Source organism: Furipterus horrens, unplaced genomic scaffold, assembly GCF_987537825.1.
Source record: "Furipterus horrens unplaced genomic scaffold, mFurHor1.1.pri manual_scaffold_7, whole genome shotgun sequence".
NCBI lineage: Eukaryota > Metazoa > Chordata > Mammalia > Chiroptera > Furipteridae > Furipterus > Furipterus horrens.
In genome coordinates, this window is record NW_028327177.1 from 44,477,902 (window position 1) to 44,494,690 (window position 16,789).

Sequence of the window (16,789 nt, forward strand, 5' to 3'; positions counted from 1 at the left end):
TTTCTAGTTTCAAGGCATAGTGGCCTGAAAAGATGCTTGATATAATTTCAATTTTCTTAAATCTGTTGAGGCTTGTTTTGTGTCCTATCATGTGGTCTATCTTTGAAAATGTCTCATGTGCATTTGAAAAGAATGTATATTTTGCTTCTTTGTGGTGGAGAGTTCTATATATATATCAGTTAAGTCCATGTGGTTTAGTGTGTTGTTCAATGCCTGTATATCCTTGGAGTTTCTTTGCTTTGAAGATCTGTCTATTGTCGATAATGGAATGTTAAAGTCCCCTGCTATGAGTGTGTTGCTGTTAACATCCTTCTTGTGGTCTTCTAGTATTTTCTTTATGTATTTGGGTGCTCCTATGTTGGGTGTATATATGTTTATCAGTGTTATATCTTCTTGATGGATTGTTTCCTTAAGTATTATGAAATGTCCTTCTTTATCTCTTTTTATTGCCCTTGCTTTGAAATCCATTTTGTCTGATATGAGTACTGCTACCCCAGCTTTTTTTTCATGTTTGTTTGCTTGGAATACTTTTTTATATCCCTTTACTTTCAGTCTGTGTAAATCTTTTGTTTTGAGGTGTGTTTCTTGTAGACAGCAAATATGTGGGTCCTGTTTTCTTATCCATTCCATTACCCTATGTCTTTTAATTGGAGCATTTAATCCATTTACACTTAAGGTTATTATTGACATGTATTTATTCATTTCCCTTTGTACCTGAGTTCCTCTCTTCTTTTTTTCTTCTTTTTCTTAAAGCATTCCCTTTAGCATCTCTTGCAATGCTGGTTTTTTGGAGATGTATTCTTTTAGTCTTCCTTTGTCTGGGAAACTCCTTATATCACCTTCCATTTTGAATGAGAGCCTTGCTGGGTAGAGCATTCTTGGTTGTAGGCCTTTGTTTTTCATTGCTTGAAATATTTTTGACCATTCCCTTCTGGCTTGTAGTGTTTCTGTTGAGAAATTGGTTGATAGCTTTATCGGAGCTCCCTTGTATGTTATTTGCTGTTTTTTCTCTTGCTGCTTTTAGGATTCTCTCTTTGTCTTTGAATGTTGCCATTTTAATTATGATGTGCCTTGGAATGTGCCTTTTAGGGTTCTTCTTCATTGGGATTCTCTGTGCTTCTTGGACTTGCATGGCTTTTTCTCTCATCAGGCTAGGAAAATTTTCTGTCATTATTTCTCCTATCAGCTTCTCTATCCCTTGTTCTTCTTCTCCTTTCTCTTTTATTCCAATGATTCGGATGTTATTTTGTCCAATGTTATCCTGTAATTCCCTTAGACCTTCTTCATACTTTTTCAATCTTTTATCATTTTGTTGTATTGTCTGTGAGTTTTTTTCTACATTGTCCTCTAATTCACTGATCTGATCCTCTGCTTCGTTTAGCCTGTTTTTGATTGATTCTACTGTGTTTTTCAGTTCGGAGGTTGTATTCTTCATTTCTTCCTGGTTCTTATTAATAGTTTCTATGTCCTTTTTTATGCCAGTGTAGTTCTCTGTAAGTTCCCTGTAATTTTCTTGGAGATATTGGTAACTTCCTTGGAGGTTGTCGTAGTTATTTTTGAGGTTGTCGAGTATATTGAGCTTCTTCGCCCCATTATTTTGAATTTCGTGTCTGACATTCAGGTTATGTCTATTCCATCTACCTTTCTTTCTGGGGATTCCTCTTTTCTTTTCATTGGGAGGTTGTTTCTGTGCCTTACCATCTTGGATTCTTCTTGTTTGTTTTTGTTTTTTGGATTTGTCTGCTTTGACTTCCCACCTTTGTGGTATGAGGTTCTTTATAGGAGATCTGGAGGTTTCAGTGGTGCAGTCTCTTTGATCTCCTGAGCCTGATGTTCTTGGGATGCCCTTTAAGTCATTTGTTTATGCTGTCTGGTTATATTTCAGATGCTTTTTGGTGGGACCTTCTCTCTGGTTAGTTGACTGAGAGTCACTCTGCCCATTTTGTCTTGAGTTCTTCTGTGGAGATGCTGTTAAAAACATAAACACACAGCCCAGGCAGGAAACCCACAAAATATCCCCCACCTTCTATCTCACTATCGGCAGCAAATGAGCCAGTATTACTATAAATGTAGAGAGTTAGGGCTTTTATACTATAGGAAGAATAGATGAGTTGTTTTTAATGAAGAAAAATATGATTTTTGAGAGGGGGGACAATAGATTAATAATAGTAGCAAGTAGTGTCAAGACTATGCAAGACAGTAAGTAATATTTACATTGTATGTTAACAATAAAATAAAAAAGAGGGAAGAATGTAGAATATAGTAAGAAAGTGCAATTGTATAGTATTAGATTATATTTATATAGTATTTATATGCTGTATATTTAGTGTGAAAGGTAGGCTAAACAAAACAGGCAAACTAACAAGCCAAAATTAAAGAGAAAAGTTGAGAGGAAGAGATGGTATGAAACAAATTACAGATAGTTTTTTAAAAATTTAAAAAATAAATAAAAGTAAAAATTAAAATTAAAATAAAAAAGAAATTTAAAAAATTAAAATAAAATACAAATAAAAAAACTAAAATAGAAATAAAAATTTTTTTAAAAAAGAAAATTTTTATTCAGTTTAGCCTTTGTGTGCAGTCTTCTTTTTCTGGATCCACAGCTGGTCTATTGAGGTGGGCCAGAGGTTCCTGATCCTGGCAGCAGCGGGTGTGCCTGCGTGCGGTGTTGGTGGCGCTAGCTTCGCGCTAGCTGGGTCGCGTGCTCGGGTAACACCCATGCGCCCATAATGGCCGGCGCATTCGTTTGGTGCCTGTTGGAGCCGGCCAGGGTGATTGTGCATGCGCACATGTGCACGTGCACAGTGGCCTGCAAGCTAGCCTCAGGCCTGCTGAGCTGTACCCTGGGAGTTGGTCTCTTGCCCCTTGGGGCGGGGCCCTGGACAGCTGTGCACGGTTGAAGTGGGCGTTTGTGAGTTGCAGCCACCCACTGTTCCTGCAGCCACCTGGGCAGGCATGAGTAGAGCTTGCGCAAGTGGGCTGTGCACTGGCTTGGCGCCTATTGGTGTGGGCCAGGGGTGTCTGTGCACAGTCTCCTGTGTGCCCAGCAGGCCAATTTTACTCCTGTTGGCACGTTGATCTTATGCTTATTGGGGTGGGTTGGAGGGGCACCCAGATGCGTGGCCAGCGACCTGGCCGCACGCCTGGGCCAGCAGACAAGGGCACCTCCCTGTGCGCGCCCGCTTGACCCAAGGGGAGGGTTGGGGAGTGAGCGAGCGCACTTCTGTGCCTGCGCTCTTCAACAGTCTCCTATCACCCCCAACCTCTCCTCCCCTCTCCGCAGCACACAAAAGAAAAATATAAGAGAAAAACACGTTCTTACATACACAGCCGTACACTGTTTCTTGTCTCTCAGGGCCAGATGCCACCTGGCCCACTCCTAGCTATGCCAGTGGGCAGAGACCCGCTCTCCTCCTGATTCCTCTCTGGGGAAGCCTGTGGTCACTAAAAAGTCTTTGTGTATTTTCAGCCGCAGCTCGGGAAAACAACCAAGTCAGAAATCCTGTCTTGTCCCTTTTTCCTCTGCTATCCTCACCAAACAGGTTGTTCCCAGATGATCTTCTCTGATGCAACAGTGATAAGGCTCAACTCCTGTCAGTGTCCAGATGCACTGAGATGTTCTGTCTGCAGTCATTCCAAACTACAGATGGGTGCTCACTGAGATGTTCTGTCTGCAATCATTCCAAACTACAGACGGGTCTCGGGAGCTAGATAGCGCAGCCTCCCCTCACTCATCTGCCATCTTCTCCCCTCCACAAGACTTATCTTGATCACCAAGTTTTACTTTAAAATATGAAAAATAGGCTTGCCTGACAAATGTGCTGATGTTTGTCCTTTGACTGGGAATGGTTAAACTGCCACAGATATAACAAAACAAATCAGGGTTGTTTAGGTACTTACAATAAGAAATAGCAGAGGCAGACATGATCTAAAGGAAAGGAAATAAGTGCATATGTAAATAAAAAAAATAAATTCTACTAACTCCTTGTATACAGACAAGAACTCGGACTACACTCTGGAATACAACTCACTATACTGTATAGAGCAGCACACAACCTCTCACCACACTGTGTCATGTGTAACTGAATAGCCTAGACAAGTATGAACCTGTCGCTGGTCTCCAAGATTGTTCCCCACCGCTCCCTACTCAAGGGAGGTTTGCTCTCAGCCAATAGAAGAGCACTAGTGCTTCCCTCGATCCAGGCTCGATCCAGCCTAGAGTGGTCACATTAAGAAAAGCTGTACAGAAAAAACTTGATGTGAAAGAAGAAAACTAACTGCAGTTTTGAAATCAGCATGCCTATTTAAGTCTGAAACAGCTGAAAAAATTGAACGCAACAGGAATTATGTTAAAAATTGTTCTGCTATGTTATGCTATTCTCTTCTGAAGATCTGTAAAGTTTGTGCTGAAAGGTCTACTGATAGCCTTATGGAGTCCTTGTAAATAATAAGTTGATTTTCTCTTGATGCTTTTAATATTCTCTCCTTAACATTAACTTTTGACATTTTAATTATAATATGTCTTGGTATGGGTCAGTTTGGGTTCATATTATCTGAAAATTTTTGGACTTCCTGGATATGGGTGTTTGTGTTCTTCCCCCAGTTAGAAAAATTTTTAGCCATTATTTCTTTAAATAGAATATCTGCCTCCAAATTTTTGTTTTTTTAAAAAAAACCTACAAGAACAATTTACATTTTATGGAAGTTGTTACTAGAGTTTGAAAATACCATCTTTTCCTGGAATAGTGAATCATAAAATTTTGGCAAAGAGAAAGACAATAGAAAACAAGAATGTAGTCTTTAATTTTTTTTAAAAATGTGCCACTTTATTAGACTTCTCTCTTTTTCTCTTTTACTCACTCCCTTGTTGTAATTAGTGTTTCTAGGTTAATGAAGCTTTCTTGTCCCCATATTAGGGGTTGGCATTAACATTTGGTATTTCTAATTTTCTTGTATTATTCTTTAGACTCAGAAGTAGAAAGTTCATCGGCCATCAATGGCATTTTTTTAATCCCTTTTCATTGACATTCTGCAATTATTTGTTGGTTCTGAGGGAAGTGCATTGTTTGCCCTTGGTTTTGGTGTTATTGTTGATTCTTACTTCCTATTTTATGCTAAGATACAAAAAGGAAGGTTTTTAGAAAAATAAGGTGTTTTTAAATTTTTTCTTGATTAATCTGCATTTTAATCTGGAATTCCACGTTGTGGCAGAAATGATGTTGTGCAGTCCCAGACCTACTCCTTTAAAGGTCTGATTTTTTTTGCTCTTGTTTTTTAGGAGCCCAGATGCCATACTGCAAAGGAGGCTCAGACTTCAAAGGGGGAAACACCATCTGGAGGCAATCCCAGTCTTCTTGGACCTTCTAGCCCAAGATAGATGCCAGCTATATAACATGAAGCATAAGAAACACAGGCCACACACAGAATCAAGTTCAACTGTCATTCATTGTTTTAAGTTGCTACATTTGGGTGTGGTTTTTACATAGCAATTGATAACTGAAATGCTTAGTTAGTTTATTCGTTCTTCATTGAGACACCATGAAAAGATAAGAATCTACATGTAGAATTTTATGAGGACAGGCTTTTTCTCATATACCCTAATGTTATCTTTATTCTACTTGTTTATCTACAAGATTTTAATTTTATTCTACTTCTAACTGGCTTATTCTCATATCTGTGCTTATTTTAAAATGTATAAATCCCCGATTTTCAGTCTACAATGATTTGATTTCATGCCTGCTTGAATTGCCCTGTGTGATCTTCAGAGGAAAATTTCTACTCAGAGAGCCCAATATCTATTATATTGTTTATGGATTGTAGCCATGTGATGTTTTTAGAGGTATATTTACAGCAGTGAATTCACCGACTTTATCAGGAATAAAACTGTTAAGATTAGTGATTATCTCCTTAAAACATCTATTTGGTAAAATCTACAGTTTTGGGTGCCCAATATAATGGCAGAATAATTGCTAAGTCACTGTGAAGGCATTGCTCTATTTCATGTGAGCAATTTTGCACAAGCCAAGTGGAACTAATCAAAATACTGAAGGTAGGTTCTTGCTGCCAGTACTCCCCCAACACTTATCAGCCTAGCTGTTTACAAGGCCAAAATATGACTTTATATATTGTGAGTGAATTGGATTTTTTTTTTAATAAGCTGTGGTTGAAATTAAACAGTAATTCCTTCTAAAGAGTACTATTATATAGTGATGTTTTCACTATTAAGTTCTTACTGCACCTGCCGCTCGTATATCAGGAATAACACAGGCAGAAGCTTAAGTAACTATCATTTTAAAATCCATTTTTGATATGTTTACCTCTTTTCCACAATAGAATTTCTCTATGCATATGTTGGAGCCTCTGTGTGAGATATGGTCTGGCTTCCTCTTTAACATCCCCTCCCTGGGTCTGCCCTTAACTAGGACTAACCCTGCATGGAGGCATGGGGACTGGAAGCGATGACCCCCAGTAATCCTTTGCCTGTCACTTTGTTGAGATTTCTTCAAGATTCTCGGTGCTTGCCCCCTTCATCGTTGACCCCCTAAAGACTCCCATTCAGATTCTCCCTCTTAGTCTGCTTCCTTTACTCCTCAATGTTGTTGGCCCTCCCACCAAAGTTCAGCTGTCCTGTTTTCTCACATTCAGAACCCTGTTCCCTGGTGGTGGAAAGTCCTCTGGACTAACCTGAAATGAGGCTATACGTTGACCCAAATGAGTGTCCCTAAGATGGAAGTTTTAGGCTACCAAAAAATATTTTTAGATTAAAAAGCTACTTTTATTGCTCTACATTAAAACGAAATTATTAGTGCTTTTGTAAAGTAGAACTACCACAGCTTACAGATGAACTTACGTGGAACGTTGGCAATTTCATTAGTTCTAAGTCTCTTGAGCACAACAGTGACCTCAGAGATAAGAGAGAAAGGTGAGCAACAGTGAGAAAAATCTGTCAAACCACTTTGTTTTCTCTTCTATATCAGATGAGGAATCACGCTGAGAGCCAGGGATGTAGATACAGGTATGTAATTAGAGAATTGAGAGGCAGGTAAAGTAAGAGCAAAGCCAAGTGGACAGGAGACCAGGTAGATGGAGGAGGCATGGCAGGCTGGGCTCCTTGCATGTGGGGCATGTTAGATTATAGACTTCAATGGCTACACAGTTCTAACAGTATTGTAGAGAGAGTATATATTATATGATAGTTTTATTAATAATAATTGACTCACATCCTCAAAAGAGATGGGTAGTATTTCAATGCACTTTGTTTAAAAAAGTAATGAAATAAAATATATTGATAAAAATGCTTAATCATAAGTGGTTAATAGTTAAAAAGATTTGCTGATAAAATAGGTGGAACTTGAGTGATCTAGAAAAATTACTTATTTAGGAGAGATCGCTCTCTAAAAGACGTGCACATGCACCTGCACATATACAACATGCACACATCAATCTCTATCCAGACAAGGAAATACAACTGCTGGATCTTGAACATTACATTAGGATCAGCTCCATTTATTTTTCCATTTATCTTAGGGATTACATTACTTTTATTTTCAATTTACAAAGTTCCTAATGATTTCCTGTACTTCTGCTGCCACCTGTTTGTGCTATGGGATTTCTTTTACCTTGCCCTTCCTATCTCAGTCTCATATTAAAAGACAACTGGCTGGGTCCTCAGCTGTTGTCTTCCCAGATGTGTTAGTGGCAGGGGCCATTACTCCATGTCACTAGGGCTTGATTCAATGGGATGAGATGTGTGCTAACACCTGCGAGTTGCCGGAGAGCGGGCCCAGGTGAGACAGAGTGGGAGGGACCAGCACAGAGGAAGATGCAGTGGAGAAAGCCAATGAGAGCCAGAACTAAGACACTAGGTTAAGTCTTTGAATAGCTTAAACAAACATTGGTATTTTTATTTTATGGCTTTATCTTCCCTCTTCAGAAATAATGTCTTCATCATCATTAATATTGTGTAACTTAACAGATGGGATTGAGAGGTTGGAGGATGGGTATGAAATCTTTTATTTTCAACCACTGGGTATGGATATACACATTTAATAATAAACTTCTGGGAAAATTGCTATGATAATCTTAAATAAGAAAATCATTATACATATATGATTATGTATTTTTCTACAGATAATCATCTTGGCTTGAAACAAGCAAACTCAAATTTAGTGACATACTTGTTCTTTGTATTGTAGCTCTGAGACACTTAGAGAAGAAAAATACTTAATTTAATAAACGCTGAATGTTCTTGAAAGTGTTGGCCATCGTATGCGATAGGGGTAGGGGAGGAAGCTGGACTGGCTAGACTGTGAGTCCTGCACTCTCAGACATATTTGTCAGTCCTCCCTGAGCACTTCCAGCTCCAATTTAGTTTAGAATCCATCCATTTCTTAATTCCATGAAGATGCAATTTTGTCTAAAATCTTGGAGTATATAGACTTCAACATTTTTTTAAAAGGCATGATAAAAAAGGCTGCAACTTACTTAAACACTTTCTTAAACCCCAAGTTTTAAAACAAAGGCTAGAAAAAGAAACTGCTATCTGGGGACCCTTAGCAAATATATTATTTTGCTTCCAACTAAAGAACAGATTGACTTCTGAGTTTCTTCACCTAATAGGCATCATTTCTTATATTAAAACATTACAGTTATTAACATTAGCCTCTATGAAAAAATGTAAGAATAATTTTCAACATGTGCCTGAAAGTCTTCCCTTATTATTGCCCCATGGTTTTTCGTTAGAGATGTGAGTTTCTTTTATTTCCCAATTAAAATTTTTTATTTTATTTTATTTTTCCATTTAAGCAAAAGTACATATATGTGAGTGCGTGTGTGTGTGTGTGTGTGTATAAATAATAAGATGTGAGTTTCTTATACTCATATATTATTCATTGGAGCTAATGTATTTAGGATCACATCCCCTTACCTCATAGATAATGATGACTTTGCTCTAAAGGGGGAATGAAAATATGCTTACTCATCAGTTGAATGAAACTATATAATAAGCTTTTGCTTTGAGCTTATCTGTGGGAATCTTGGTTAACAGAGATCCTTTTAAAAGAATCTTGAGTGAAAAAGGTGAAGTGGAATAAGAGGTACAAACTTTTAGTTATAAAATAAGTCATGGGACTGTAATGTACATCACAAAGAATATAGTCAATAACTTATAAATGTGTGGTGATACATGGTTACTTTTGAAGGTATATAAATATAGAATCATTATATACCTGAAACTCAGATAGTATAATATTATATGTTGACTATACTTTAATAATAAAAAGAGAAACTTGAAGGTAGGGATATGATACTTGTTTGACAGCTGGGTTGATTTCAATCCTGTTTTCTCAGCCCATTTGTCTTAAACTGCTGCCTTTTGTTAAATTTTGTTTGTCATATTATTTTAACATTTTATTTTAGATTCAAGAGTGTTTACACACTATAATTTGTTTTGTATTTGTATTATTTTCCTCAAATTAATGGTTATTAATCTTTATCATATTAATGCGTGTTTGTTTAATAGCCTAGGCTTTTGCTCATTTTCAACTTTAATTTACCGATTACATACAGTTTGCTTGAACTTCCTGTTTGAGTTAGGATTATGTTCAAGAACACAAAACAGTAAATCTCTAGTGACAGTGACAGACAGAAGACTACACCCTTGCATAAAAGATGTGCGCAGGTTGCATTTGAAGGCTGGTGGGGTAACCCTCTGTCATCAAGGATCAGAGTCCAGTTTTTCTAATGCACATCCTAACGTATGCTTCCCAAGCTTCTGGTAGCTGGTTCAAGCTGGCTGCTGCAGCTCCAGCCTGGAAAACGAATAAAATTAGGTCAAAATGGCTCCTCCCTTTTGATTAACCAGATTAACTCATTGAAGCAGCCTTCCAGAAGTCCCACAGAGCTCTTGTGCTTACCCCCACTGGTCATAACACAGTTACTTGGTTGCACCTGGCTGCAACGTTGGTTGGTAGGTATAGTTTATATATAGAGACATAGGGAAAATCAAGGCTCAGTGATTAAGTAGAAAAAGGGGGAAGAATTCTGGTCTAGTTAGCTAATATTATCTGCCACTTATGTTCTTATTTTATGCTACTTATTTTTCAATTAATCTTTATTTTAAACTTAAAAGCACTTTAAATTTTGTTTCACCAGTTAATATTTTATTTTCTTAAGAATTATCTTTTATTGTAATCTACTTTTATTTTACTATTTTAACCATATTGCTGTTAACGGTACTTAATTTTTTTCTCCAGTTTTATTAAGATAAAATTGACATATAACATATAAGTTTAAGGTCCGCAACACAGAATTAATACATGTATGTCTTGTAAAATGATTGCACAATGTTTAGTTATTTATTTAGACATTATTATGCTTATGATATTTTTGACTTGTTATGAAGTTTCTATTTTCCAGTTTAGTATATGGCAGGAAGGACAGAAATAATGGGAACCTCTAAGATAGGAGCAATTTTAAACAAGGGAAGTAGGCTGATTTTCCCATTACTGGGACCTACGCTGTCAGTGCACTCCCTATAGCATATTTCCTTTTCTTGTCATTGTTGAATCCTCTTGTGATAAAGACTTTAACCTAAATAACCCAGTAGACCCTTAAGATGAAAGCTTTCCCCAGTATCTCCCAGGAAAACTATAATTCTATCTTTATTAGTAATTCCTTGAGTATTATTGCAGTAGTGTATTAGCAGAGACAGATACTGACATTGTCTCTACTCTCGTGGAGTTACAGGCTACTCTGGGAAACCAATATTAAACCCCAAATCATACAGAGCTTTAAATTGTAAGCAGGTGAAAGAGAAGGGACACTGAAGACAAAGTGTGGCTTTGTGTGTTTAAGGAGGTTAGAGAGACCAGTATTGCTGAGATGGGGCAAACAGGAGTGGGAAGGGAAGAAGGAGAGTGGGGTCAAATGGAATTAGGAAGAAATGGCAGAAAATGAGGCTAAGGGGCACAATGCAAAGATGCATGTGTGTGGGGGGAACCATGGTCCTTCTCATCCTCTTCATTTGAAAGACAGAAGGAAATCTCTCAGTGGATTAAAGCAGAGGTGGATCAGATTTACCTTTGGAATAGTTTCCTGGGGGTGGGGCATAGAAGGCAAGAGTGGATGCTGAGGTTGTGCTTACATGTTGATGCCATTATTTTCAGTAGGGGTAAACTCTGAGCTGCTTTTATAGTTTGTTGGTAGAGTTGTTATTCATATTCTTTAGCCAGTCTAGCTTGTGACCAAAGGCATGGCTTTCTGGGATGGCTGTAGTCTGAAGCAAGAAAAAAGCGAAGATAAATGGCTTTAGAAGAAAATATCTTGCAGTACAGTCATTATTAACAGCATACATGTTCTACTCAAATGTGCTAACCAGACATGGATCCCTAGGATACCAGCCAACAGGTGTGCATAATCTTAACTTTTATAATAAAGTGAAAAGTGGACTTGAAGATCAGATGCAGCTAAGGTCATTAGTGCCTCCCGCACAAGCGCTCTAGGTACCAATTGATACCAAAATTAATAAAAGGACATTTGGCTAATTGTGCCATTTTTGAGTTCCTTTTAAAGCAGGAGAAACTTCATGTTTAGCTTTATTTTCTTTATGTACAAAAAATTTAAAATCTTAAATTATATCTCTCTTGCCTTGTACATTAGAAATGATTCCCCACAGGCAAGACTGAATTCTACCCTAAAGAATGGTGTGCGATTCATCCAGACTCTCTTATTTAGCTCTGGTGTCTTTCTTCCTCCTTTTATCTGTTAAGAATGTATATGTCATAATAGCTGAATTCCCAGTTAGATCCCTGTCAACAGGAGTAACTCTCTTGAATGAATCAGAAATTCTTTGATTTTCAAACAGATTTATAAAATGGGCTTTATTCTCCACATGTTGTTGTTGGGTTTATTCTCATCAAATAACAGACTTTGCACCATGATCAAGCTAAATAAATATATTTCAAAATGAATTTGTGCAAAATTATGCATATGTATGATTATGTATGTATGCAGTTGTATTAAACTGTGAACAAAGCTCTAGGATTCCTTTTTTAAAAATATATTTTATTGATTATGTTGTTACAGTAGTCCCAATTTTTCTTCCCTTTACTCCCCTGTGTACAATACCCCCCCATTCTCTCCAGCAATCCCACTCCCCTTAGTTCATGTCCATGGGTCATGCATATAAGTTCTTTGGCTTCGCCGCCCTTTCTTACATGATTCTTAACTTACCCCTGTTTATTTTGTACCAACCAGTCATGCTTCTTAATCCCTGCAAGACTTCCCCATTTCTCCCCCTTCCGCCTCCCAGCTGATAACCCTCCAAATGATCCCCATACCTATGATTCTGTTTTTATTCTGGTTTGCTTAATTGGATTTTGTTTTTATTTTTAGATTCAGTTGCTGATAGTTGTGAGTTTGTTGTCATTTTAATGATCACAATTTTGATCTTCTTTTTCTTAAGTAAGTCCCTTTGACATTTCATATAATAATGGCTTATTGATGACATTTCATATAACAATAGCTTGGTGATGATGCACTCCTTTAGTTTTACCTTGTCTGAGAAGCACTTTATCTGCCTTTCCATTCTAAATGATAGCTTTGCTGGATAGAGTAATCTTGGTTGTAAGTCCTTGCTTTTCATCACTTTGAATATTTCTTGCCAGTCCCTTCTTGCTTGAAAGTTTCTTTTGAAAAATCAGCTGTTAGTCTTATAGGCACCCCTTTGTAGGTAGCTCTCTGCTTTTCTTTTGCTGCTTTTAAGATTCTCTCTTTATCTTGAACCTTTGGCATTTCAATTATGATGTGACTTGGTGTGGTCCTTTTTGGGTCTAGCTTCTTTGGGACCCTCTGTGCTTCCTGGACTTGTATGTTCATTTCCTTTGCCAGAATTGGGGAGTTTTTCTTCATTTGTTTTTCAAATAAATTTTCAATTTCTTCCTCTTCCTCTTCTTCTTCTGGCACCCCTATGGTTCGGATGTTGGCAGGTTTAAAGTTGTCCCAGGGATTCCTAAGCCTCTCCTAATTTTTTTTCAATTCTTGTTTCCTCATTCTGTAGTTGCTGACTGTTTTTTTCTTCCTTATGTTCCAAAGCATTGATTTTAACCCCGGTTTCTTTTCCTTCACCATTGGTTTTGTGTGGATTTTCTTTCGTCTCACTCAGCATAGCCTTCACTTCTTCTCTTATGCGTTTGTCATACTTAAGCATAACTGTCAAGCCTATGAGCATCTTTATCACCAGTGTTTTGAACTCTGCATCTGTTAGGTTGGCTATCTCCTTGTCGCTTAGTTCTCCCACTGGAACTTTGATTTTTTTCCTCTTTGGGGCCATATTTCTCTGTCTCTTCATCTTGACAGGCTCCTGTGTTTCTTTGCCTCTGTGTCTTAGGTTGAGCTGTTGTTCCTGTTACATTGTAAGGGGCAGAACCTTAGATACTTGTCAGTACAGACCCATTTCACCACTTTTTGGTGCTGTATGTGGAGGAGGGGTCTGAGAGGGAACAATGCCACTTGCTCAGCACTTGCCCCTTTTCCAGGCACTTCTCCCTTTTTTGTATGGGACTGGCGCCTCTCTAGCTATTGCCCTGACCATGGTTCCCAGAGTGGGTGAGTCTGTGGATGTTCTAGGACCGTGGTGGCCCTTTAAACAAGTGGACTCTGCTGAGAGACTGACAGTCTTCCTGCGCCCCACCCCCCACTGATTTGGAAAATCAGAAGCAATGACACTTCATTTTCCCTGGCGCTGGGACTGTGAGCTGTGTGGTCTGATCTGGTGCTGGGACAGCTCCTCAGGTGACCCTCCTGACTTTTTAAAACATGTGACTGTGCTTTCCACTGGTCTGCCACTGCTGTTGCTGCTGCCGCCACCACACTGTGTCCTCTATGCCCCAGCTCTGCCCCTCCTACCTGTCTGGATGAGTATTTCTCTTTATATCTTTGTTTGTTGGACTTCCATGCAGCTCAAATTTTTGCAAGTTCTGTTGTTTCTAGTTTTGTGATAGTTGTATTCCTTCTTAGTTGTGGAGGGAGATGCAGCATGTCTGTCTAGGCCTCCATCTTGGCTGGAAGTAGCTCTAGGATTCTTAACAAAGGAACACATATCAAACTAACAGGTCTTACTTTCTTTAATATAATATATTTTTGAGTTAAATATTTCCTAAGAACTTTCTATTTTGTAATTAATAAATTTGTGCAACTAAATAATCTGTTTAGTTCTTTTCAAGCAAACATGTATTCATGTTCTGTTATGGACAGGAGCTAAGTGTTATTCTAGAGAAACACAATTATTCAGATATTATCTACTTTTGAGATTACATGAGCTTCTTATTCCTCCTCATTTCTCTGCTCGCTTTTTGAACATGTAATTATTCATTGTTCTTTAGCATCTCTGCCAGATAATGGACAGGCAAAATAAAATAAAATAAAAATCAGATCAAGTAATTCTGCTACTTATATGAAAATTGGTAGGAAAAGACATTGCATTTTCTAAGAGAGGGGGTTTTCTTCTTGAGTTTTTAATAGTTTTGGTCTCTTTTTTTTTCAGATTTAATGTGTTTTATTGATTAAAATATTACATTTGTGCCAATTTCCCTTCCCTCTGCTTCCCTCCACCCGGTGGCCCCCCTCCCTCCAGTTGTCCCCCCCTTTTAGATTATGTCCATTAGTTGTGCATACAGTTCCTCCCAACCTCTCTCCGTCTATTCCATTCCCTCCTACCATGATCCCCAATTCCTATATCATCTCCCTCCCTCTCCCCACTCCCCATCCCTGTTGACCTCCCCCCAATATGCTTCCCGTACCCACAGTTCCTTTTCCACTCTCGTTGCCTGTTTAGTTTGCCTTTGTTTCATCTCCCTAGCTTCTGTTTTTTAAACCAGTCCCTTTAACATCTCATATAACAGTGGTTTGGATCTAATGAACTCTTTCAGTTTTATTTTGTCCTGGAAACACTTTCTCTGTCCTTCTATTCTGAATGACAGTTTCGCTGGATAGAGTATTCGTGGTTGTAGGTTTTGGATTTTCATTACTTTGAATATTTCTTGCCAGTCCCTTCTTGCCTGTAGGGTCTCCCTTGAGAAGTCAGCTGATAGTCTAATTGGGACCCCTTTGTACATAATTCTTTTCTTCTCTCTTGCTGCTTTTAAGATTCTCTCTTTATCTTTAATTTTTGACATTTTGATTATAATGTGTCTTGGAGTGGTTCTCCCTGGGTCCAGTCTCTTGGGAACTCTCCTTGCTTCCTGGACCTGCAAGTCTATTCCCTTCCCCAAGTCTGGGAAGTTCTCCTTTATTATATTTTCACTCAATTTTTCAAGTTCTAGTTCATCTTCCTCACTCTCTGGCAAACCAATGATTCTTATGTTGGGCCTTTTATAGCTGTCCCAGAGGTTTCTGATCCTCTCATTGTTGCTTCCCATTTCCTCTCGCTGCATTGGTTGACTGCTTGTTCCTTCTCCATATTCCAGTTTGTTGAAATGAACTCTGGATTTTTTTTCCTCACCATCTGTCTCGTATGAGGTTTTGTTCCTTTCGTTATGAATGTTTTTCGCTTCTTTCTTATCTTTTTCCTGCTCTTTTGTGAATTCTGTAAGCCACCTGATAACAATGGCCCAGAACTGAGCCTCTGACAGGTTTCTTATCTGTTCATCTGTCAGGTTCTCTATCTGTTGCCTGGTGAGCTGTGTCACCGGGATTTCTATAGTTGTCTGCCTCATTTTGACAGATGCGTTTTGTTTTCTTGGGCTGGCTGTCGGGGGCAGTGCCTGTGTACGTGTCACAAATTAGCGACCGGCGCCTGCTTGTCCGCGACCTATTTCGCAGCCCTGTGGTGCTTTCTTTGGGGGCGGGGGTCCAAGATGGATTCACACAGTTATTCAGCTAGGAGACCGGGATCCGTCCTCCCGCCCCCCTGGGCCTCACTGTTCAAGGCGATGCGGCGGCCGCTCTCCCCAGCGCCGGGGTCGCGCACTGCCAGGGGCTTGACTGCCGCCGGGCTTTTTCGCCGCCCCGCGCTGTCCCAGGTGCGACCGCAAACAGTGCTGCCCTCTTTAACTCTTACCTGCCCAAATGGCACCGCTGGTTTATAACTTCATATGTTGGGCTTCCGTGTAGTTTTATTTTCTGGAATTTCTAGTTATCCTTTGTTTTGAAGTAGTTGTATTCCTCTCTAGTTGTAGAGGGAGACCTAGCGTGTCCGTCTAAGCCTCCATCTTGGCCGGAAGTCTATTAGTTTTGGTCTCTTGAGTCACTAAATGTTTGAGCAACATGTAGATTTCTACTATCCTTCCTCCCCTTATCTAATATTCTGATTGATTGAGACTTGCCTAAATTCAAATTTACCTTTAGACTTTAACACAGTTATACTTTTTTATTTTTCATTTCACAAGCATTTTATTAATCAGACAGCCATCAACTCACTCAGCCCAGAGAAGCAATTGCTGGCAAGAGCTTTCTGGAAGCCAGAGGCCAGCTCCCTGTGCCCGCTCCAGGAATCTGGGTCTGCAGGGCATCAGTTGAGTCTCTTCTGCTTGAAGAACATGTGACAAGCAGACGTTCTTGCAGCCACAAACACTATTAACTCATTGAAATCCACTGTGGCATTTCCTTTGGTGTCCAGGTCCTTGAGCAGCTTGTCCATGACCTCCTTGTCCCTTGTACTCCACAGGAAGCCCAGGAGCTCCTTCTCCAGGAGTACCTTCAGCTCACTGTTGCTCGGGCTCTGCTTGTGGCCATCCCAACCCATGTAATGGGCAAAGACCTCAATGATCATGGCCATGGCCATCTCCAGCAG

The 16,789-nt window shown here is 39.0% G+C and overlaps 1 pseudogene; it reads right to left on the reverse strand.

The window, feature by feature from the left end:
* Positions 1-16,507: 16,507 nt before the first annotated feature.
* LOC150004376 (protein S100-P pseudogene) lies at positions 16,508-16,789 on the reverse strand (annotated as a pseudogene).